Source organism: Gallus gallus, chromosome 9 (assembly GCF_016699485.2).
Source record: "Gallus gallus isolate bGalGal1 chromosome 9, bGalGal1.mat.broiler.GRCg7b, whole genome shotgun sequence".
Taxonomy (NCBI): domain Eukaryota; kingdom Metazoa; phylum Chordata; class Aves; order Galliformes; family Phasianidae; genus Gallus; species Gallus gallus.
In genome coordinates this window covers 23,695,693-23,703,886 of record NC_052540.1, presented here as the reverse complement: position 1 = coordinate 23,703,886, position 8,194 = coordinate 23,695,693, and the positions used below count along the sequence as shown (strand labels likewise).

The window sequence follows — 8,194 nt, the reverse complement described above, 5'->3', positions numbered from 1 at the left end:
GTCACTTTAGCCACACAAAGTTAGGCAGCCAGTTACAAAGCTTATTCCACATATCCATGATTCCAGCAGAAGGGTCATGTAAGGAGACTTGGTGTAGCTCTCAAACGCCTCTCCAAATGGCTTATAAATCACTCTCTATGTGTACATTTCAGTCCATGTAAGCGCAGTGACTTCGGTTAATAATCATAGAGACCCCTCATACCTTTGCGGTAAGAATGTCGAGGGCCATTCTATTCTGCAAGACTGATTTACTCAGCAGTGAGATCTCTGTCTGAAGACCCTGGATGGCTTCTAAACTTAGGTTCTCAATTCTTTCCATAGTGACTAATACATTCACAACTGCTTGTTCCAGTTCAGTGACTCCGACAGCTGAAAGTACCCATCAAATAAAACTATGGAATCCCATAGTCCTTTCAACTAGTGGAGTATTCCCTCTCTTAGTCTATAGCTGCATAGCTCTTAAAAATCCTCATGGTGGCTCTATGCAAGTGTAGATACTTGTGTGAGGCATCAGATAACCTGCTGTGCATGTCCCAGTCCAATTCAATGGGAGAATTTCACATGCGTATCTATTTCGCACACATCCACCAATACCCAGAGAGGAGCTGACAGTGTTTTTGCCTATGCTACATTGATGCAGTCCCCATGCCCGCTATAGCTAATATATCTTTATCTCCAGACTGCACTGTATTGTTAGTGGCCCTAGGATCACAGTACCTGCCTTGCTGCCATCGAGCGGTCTCATTATATCTCGTAAGCATCCCAAAATTGCCATATTCCCAACAACACCCTACACCTGACAGGTTCCTGCACCCAAAGTTTATATGGTTTGCACTGTTGTCATTCCTGTCTATAAAAATGGTTCAGGTATTAGTAATAATAACAACAACAAAAAAAAAAAAAAAAAAAAAACAAGCAAACAAACAAATCAACGACCTTACTCTGATTTTCATCCACGCATTTACAATTTCCACCGTTTTCCATCTGATTTGTTACATAATTCAGTATTGTTCAATTTAGTGCAACTGCTGCGTAAATTGGCACACTTCCTACACTTCTTGGGAGAGTCATACAAACCCAACAGTCTGAAACACTAAAACCTTCCTTCAGCAAGATTTTCAATTAGTTTTACATACCTATTTTCCGGCCAAGCTAAAGCAACAGTTAAAACTATAGAAGACAGAAAAATATTAAGACATTTATTTTCTTAACATAAGTTTCAGAGCTCTTTTGGGGGTAGAGGTCCACTGAAGTTTTGAGGCCTTCTTTGCCCTGCAGCGACACGTCCATGAAAGCAGCTCCTAAATTCAGATTGCCAGGTGGGCGTTGACAAATAGTCAAAATGGTCCTTCCCGCTTCGACTAGGACAGTAGATTGGAAAGAAATGTAATATACTCATAACAGCCTGGAAAAATATCATGTAACAATCCATCAAGGCCTCAGACACGACTCCCCAAAACCGCTACTTCTATTCCCCAGATCTGCCTCTGCAGGCTTATCAAACATTCAGTTAGTATTGAATGTGTGAAATTCACAAAAAGAAAAAAGAAAAACTCTGCATGAAGGCAAGAAATGCTGTTCAGCCATGAAGGAAAAAACAATCCAAAGTTTGATGTCAGCAAACCAAGGCACTGACAACCCATCACTACTTCAGAGCCCTAACCAATTTAGTGTGAGGACAAATGTGATGAGGGTGGGAAAAGCTGGATTTGGACTACTGTTGCCTTCTGCAACTGCAATGTTAACCTCCTGCATTAGCCCTAGTGTGCACTGACCAATTACCTGATCAGGGCCAAATGACTGCAGATGTACACCAACATGATGAGCAGTAAAATGGCGTCTATTCACTACTAAGCACAGCTTATATACCTTTACTTAAGCTATCGTGCCCTGTCCTGATTTGTCTGTACTGGATCTAACCCCTTACCACAATTCCTTATTTGGCTCCTATTGTCTCCTCATTCCTTTGACTTCTTATCTTGTTTACTACATTAACAAGGACAGTCTGTCTGAGCACAACAGCACCCTTTCACTATGCTTAGGGAGAGGCCTATCCCATACGGCACGTATCCCCGCAAAGCACCTACTACAATAGACTACATTGGGGAATATTTGGAATTTGGGCCAAAGGGCACACAGAGTAATCACTTATCCCTTGCCAAGCATCAGTGCACAACCAATGCACAAACACAAGAAGACATGTAAGCCCCATCGAATCTGGTAGTGGAGTCTTCAGTCCAACAAGAAAAGAAGAAACATTGGCATGTGGTACCGAACAACATGGGTTAGGATGAAATAAATGTAATTCCAGACACCCCAAATCATACAGGACACTCACACAATAGCTGTAGTGGAGCCTACATCTTCATTTTCCATCACACTTGGTCAAAGAACATCAGTTTACATTTCACTCAGTGTATCTCCAAAGAGGCATTGACAGGCAACATGAAACACAAGAAAATAGAGAAGAGTAACACTGCATAACAAGAAGACACATTACTGAACCTAAAAAGAAAGAACACCACCATGTTGACAGGGAGCAACAGAAGGCACTGACATCCAGCAGTACTGGAGAGCCCTAAGCCAGCTGGTGTGGGGACAGACCGGGTGAGTGATGGTCGAGCTGGAGTTGGACTCCATCAGGGAATACTTGGACTTGGCAAGCACTGGGAGATGGCAAAGCGCCAGGTGGCAAGGAGAGAAAAGGAATGTGCTGCCGATGGATGTGAGAGGCAGTGCCAGTGGGGCGTCCCCCGCTTCAAGGGGCACTTCTCCTGTCTCACCCAGGGCAGCCTCTCTCCTCATTTCTTTTGGTTGGATTCTGAAGGCTCTGATCCATTGGCACACCACATCTGCCTGGCCAGAGCGAGACACGGAGGCCAAAGGGAGCTCCTGCTTGGAAATAGAGGATGGGAAAGGTGGTGTCAAGCAAGCGGAACACCCTTGATAAGCCCAGTGAGCACAAGCGACAACCAACAAGTCCATAGGACCTCTGCAAGCATGGGAACGACCTCAGGGGACAACAGAGCTTGCCAGACAGGAAGGAATAGATATTGGCATCCACCTATGGGTGTGGGTTCTTGCTGTGTCCACCAAGAGCCTCAGTAGAGTCCTTGCACTGCTCAGCAGGGTCACAACTCTCCAGTGCCACCTGATGGACACAAGAAAAGGTAAGTAGAGATTACCTTCTAGTAAGGATGAAGGAATCACTCACCCCTTTCCAAGGATCAGGGCACATCCCACACTGCAATCAAGGAGGCCAGGGAAGGCATCACCATGTGGTGGATAAGTCTCCAATACTAGAAGGAAAGAAACTTTCCTATCAGGTACTGAACCAAATGGCTTACAAAAAAAAAAAAAAAAAAAAAAAAAAAAAAAAAACAGATGTCAAGCTAGAAACCCCAAGTCATACGATACACTCACTGCAAGCCTGTTTTAGAGTTTACCACTTGATTTTCCATCTCACTTGCTCAAACCTTTACCAGAAATCATTTGGTTTATTGCAGACCCAGGATGGATCAATAAGCAGCCCGGAAAAAAAATAAAAATAAAAACTAAGGCAAACATCACATAACAGCAAGAAAACATAGTGAACCTGGATATAAGAAAACAAACCCATGTTCTCTGGGATCAGCAGAAGGCACGGAGATCCCACCAGAACGGGGGAGCCCTATGATGGGCAAAGGAAGAACACCCGGTGACAGCAAGGTGAGCACAAGCAACAGCCAACACCAAGCCCATACAACCTCTGCAAGCGTGGGAAAAACCTCAGGGGTCAGCAGAGCTTGCCAGACAGAGGAAGATGTGCATCTTGGCATCCACCTCTGGCTGTGGGTTCCTGCGGCGTCCACCAAATGCCTCAATAGAGTCCTTGCAGCGCCCCGGACAACTGCACTTCTCCACTGCAACCTGTTCCACACAGCACAAGACAAGTAGAGATTACCTTCTGGTCAGGATGGAGGAATCACTTACCCCTTATCCAGTGCTGAGGTCACATCCAACTCTGCAAACTGGGGAGAGAAGAACAGGCAACGCCATCTGACGGCAGAGTCTCCTATCCTAGAATCAAAGTTAAAACCCTCAGTAGTAGTACTGAACAACACGGGTTAGGGAGGAACACAAGTCATTCTAAGAACCCCAACTCATGCACAGCACTCACCAGCAGCCTGTTCTGGTGCCTACCTCTTCTCTTGGCATCACGCTTGGGCAACGCAGAGCAGTCTGCATTTGGGTCACTGAAACTCCACCGAGGCGCCAACAGGCAACATGGAGGACAAGAAGAGAGAGAAGAGAAACACTCCATAACCTGTAGCAAACACTCTGGAACCCAAAAGGCAAAGAACAGAGCCATGCTGACTGGGAGCGACAGAAGGCAGCGACAGCCAGCACTGCTGGGGAGCCCTAAGCCAGCTGGTGCAGGGACAAGACGGGGTGAGTGTTGGTCAAGCTGGAGTTGGACTCCATCAGGGAATATTTGGACTTGGTGAGCCCTGGGAGACGGCAAAGCGCCGGGCAGCAAGGAGAGAGAAGGAACGTGCTGCCAGTGGATGCGAGAGGCAGCGCCAGTGGGGCGTCCCCCACTCCAAGGGGCACTTCTCCTGTCTCACCCAGGGCAGCCTCTCTCCTCAGTTGTTCTGCTCAGGGTCTGGGCCCTGTGTACCGTTGGCACACCACATCTGCCTGGCCAGAGCGAGACACGGAGGCCAAGGGGAGCTCCTGCTTGGAAACAGGTTGGGAAAATATTATAAGGCAAAAACACCCTTGGAAAGCCAAGTGAGCACAAGGGTAAACCAACAACAAGCCCATAGGACCTCTGCAAGCATGGGAACGACCTCAGGGGACAACAGAGCTTGCCAGACAGGAAGGAATAGATATTGGCATCCATCTATGGGTGTGGGTTCTCGCTGTGTCCACCAAGAGCCTCAGTAGAGTCCTTGCACTGCTCAGCAGGGTCACAACTCTCCAGTGCCACCTGATGGACACAAGAAAAGGTAAGTAGAGATTACCTTCTAGTAAGGATGAAGGAATCACTCACCCCTTTCCAAGGATCAGGGCACATCCCACACTGCAATCAAGGAGGTCAGGGAAGGCATCACCATGTGGTGGATAAGTCTCCAATACTAGAAGGAAAGAAGAAACCTTCCTATCAGGTACTGAACCACATGGGTTACACAGAAAAACAGATGACATGCTAGAAACCCCAAGCCATACAAAACACTTACCGCAAGTCTGTTTTGGAGCCTACCTCTTCATTTTCCATCTCACTTGAGCAAACCTTACTAGACTACATTCGGGTTACTGCAGACACGAGAGGGATCAGTTGGCAGCCTGGGGGGAGGAAAAAAAAAAAAAAAAAAAAAGGAAGGAAGAGAAACATTGCATAACATGAAAAAAATGATAACGAACCTGGATATAAGAGAACAAACCCATGTTCTCTGGGATCAGCAGAAGGCACGGAGATCCCATCAGAACGGGGGACCCCTATGATGGGCAAAGGAAGAACACCCGGTGACAGCAAGGTGAGCACAAGCGACAACCAACACCAAGCCCATACAACCTCTGCAAGCATGGGAACAACCTCAGGGGTCAGCAGAGCTTGCCAGACAGAGGAAGGAGCGGATCTTGGCATCCATCTGTGCGTGCAGGTTCCTGCTGTGTCCACCAAGAGCCTCAGTAGAGCCTTTGCAGCACTCGGGAGGGTCACAACTCTCCACTGCCTCCTGATGGACACAAGACAAGGTAAGTAGAGATCACCTTCTGATAATGAAATACGGCTCTCTTACCCCTTTCCAAGGATCAGGGCACGTCCAACGCCACAACCTGGGGAGGTCAGGAATGACAACGGCACCTGGTGGTGGAGTCTCCAGTCCTGGAAGAAAAGAAGAAACCTTCACGTTTGGTGCTGAACAACACGGGTTAGTAAGAAAGAGTGGACGTTCTAGGAACCCCGAGTCATGCACAGCACTCACCAGCAGCCTGTTCTGGTGCCTACCTCTTCTCTTGGCATCACGCTTGGGCAACGCAGAGCAGTCTGCATTTGGGTCACTGAAACTCCACCGAGGCGCCAACAGGCAACATGGAGGACAAGAAGAGAGAGAAGAGAAACACTCCATAACCTGTAGCAAACACTCTGGAACCCAAAAGGCAAAGAACAGAGCCATGCTGATTGGGAGCGACAGAAGGCAGCGACAGCCAGCACTGCTGGGGAGCCCTAAGCCAGCTGGTGCGGGGACAGACCGGGTGAGTGTTGGTCAAGCTGGAGTTGGACTCCATCGGGGAACATTTGGACTTGGTGAGCCCTGGGAGACGGCAAAGCGCCGGGCAGCAAGGAGAGAGAAGGAACGTGCTGCCGGTGGATGCGAGAGGCAGCGCCAGCGGGGCGTCCCCCGCTTCAAGGGGCACTTCTCCTGTCTCACCCAGGGCAGCCTCTCTCCTCAGTTGTTCTGCTCAGGGTCTGGACTCTGCATACCGTTGGCGCACCACATCTACCTGGCCAGAGCGAGACACGGAGGCCAAGGGGAGCTCCTGCTTGGAAATGGAGACTGGGAAAGGTGTTGTCAAGTAAGAGGAACACCCTTGGAAAGCCAAGTGAGCACAAGGGTAAACCAACAACAAGCCCATAGGACCTCTGCAAGCATGGGAACGACCTCAGGGGACAACAGAGCTTGCCAGACAGGAAGGAATAGATATTGGCATCCATCTATGGGTGTGGGTTCTCGCTGTGTCCACCAAGAGCCTCAGTAGAGTCCTTGCACTGCTCAGCAGGGTCACAACTCTCCAGTGCCACCTGATGGACACAAGAAAAGGTAAGTAGAGATTACCTTCTAGTAAGGATGAAGGAATCACTCACCCCTTTCCAAGGATCAGGGCACATCCCACACTGCAATCAAGGAGGTCAGGGAAGGCATCACCATGTGGTGGATAAGTCTCCAATACTAGAAGGAAAGAAGAAACCTTCCTATCAGGTACTGAACCACATGGGTTACACAGAAAAACAGATGACATGCTAGAAACCCCAAGCCATACAAAACACTTACCGCAAGTCTGTTTTGGAGCCTACCTCTTCATTTTCCATCTCACTTGAGCAAACCTTACTAGACTACATTCGGGTTACTGCAGACACGAGAGGGATCAGTTGGCAGCCTGGGGGGAGGAAAAAAAAAAAAAAAAAAAAGGAAGGAAGAGAAACATTGCATAACATGAAAAAAATGATAACGAACCTGGATATAAGAGAACAAACCCATGTTCTCTGGGATCAGCAGAAGGCACGGAGATCCCATCAGAACGGGGGACCCCTATGATGGGCAAAGGAAGAACACCCGGTGACAGCAAGGTGAGCACAAGCGACAACCAACACCAAGCCCATACAACCTCTGCAAGCATGGGAACAACCTCAGGGGTCAGCAGAGCTTGCCAGACAGAGGAAGGAGCGGATCTTGGCATCCATCTGTGCGTGCAGGTTCCTGCTGTGTCCACCAAGAGCCTCAGTAGAGCCTTTGCAGCACTCGGGAGGGTCACAACTCTCCACTGCCTCCTGATGGACACAAGACAAGGTAAGTAGAGATCACCTTCTGATAATGAAATACGGCTCTCTTACCCCTTTCCAAGGATCAGGGCACGTCCAACGCCACAACCTGGGGAGGTCAGGAATGACAACGGCACCTGGTGGTGGAGTCTCCAGTCCTGGAAGAAAAGAAGAAACCTTCACGTTTGGTGCTGAACAACACGGGTTAGTAAGAAAGAGTGGACGTTCTAGGAACCCCGAGTCATGCACAGCACTCACCAGCAGCCTGTTCTGGTGCCTACCTCTTCTCTTGGCATCACGCTTGGGCAACGCAGAGCAGTCTGCATTTGGGTCACTGAAACTCCACCGAGGCGCCAACAGGCAACATGGAGGACAAGAAGAGAGAGAAGAGAAACACTCCATAACCTGTAGCAAACACTCTGGAACCCAAAAGGCAAAGAACAGAGCCATGCTGATTGGGAGCGACAGAAGGCAGCGACAGCCAGCACTGCTGGGGAGCCCTAAGCCAGCTGGTGCGGGGACAGACCGGGTGAGTGTTGGTCAAGCTGGAGTTGGACTCCATCGGGGAACATTTGGACTTGGTGAGCCCTGGGAGACGGCAAAGCGCCGGGCAGCAAGGAGAGAGAAGGAACGTGCTGCCGGTGGATGCGAGAGGCAGCGCCAGCGGGG

At 48.9% G+C, this 8,194-nt stretch overlaps 1 long non-coding RNA gene across 1 annotated transcript; it reads right to left on the bottom strand.

Moving 5' to 3' along the window:
- Positions 1-264: 264 nt before the first annotated feature.
- Positions 265-5,448, bottom strand: LOC121113447. Its single transcript, XR_005862360.1, has 4 exons — positions 5,407-5,448; positions 5,223-5,298; positions 2,339-3,299; positions 265-1,361 (listed from the first exon to the last, which is right to left on the bottom strand). It is a non-coding gene; the product is annotated as an uncharacterized LOC121113447 (long non-coding RNA).
- Between the last annotated feature and the right edge of the window lie 2,746 nt (positions 5,449-8,194).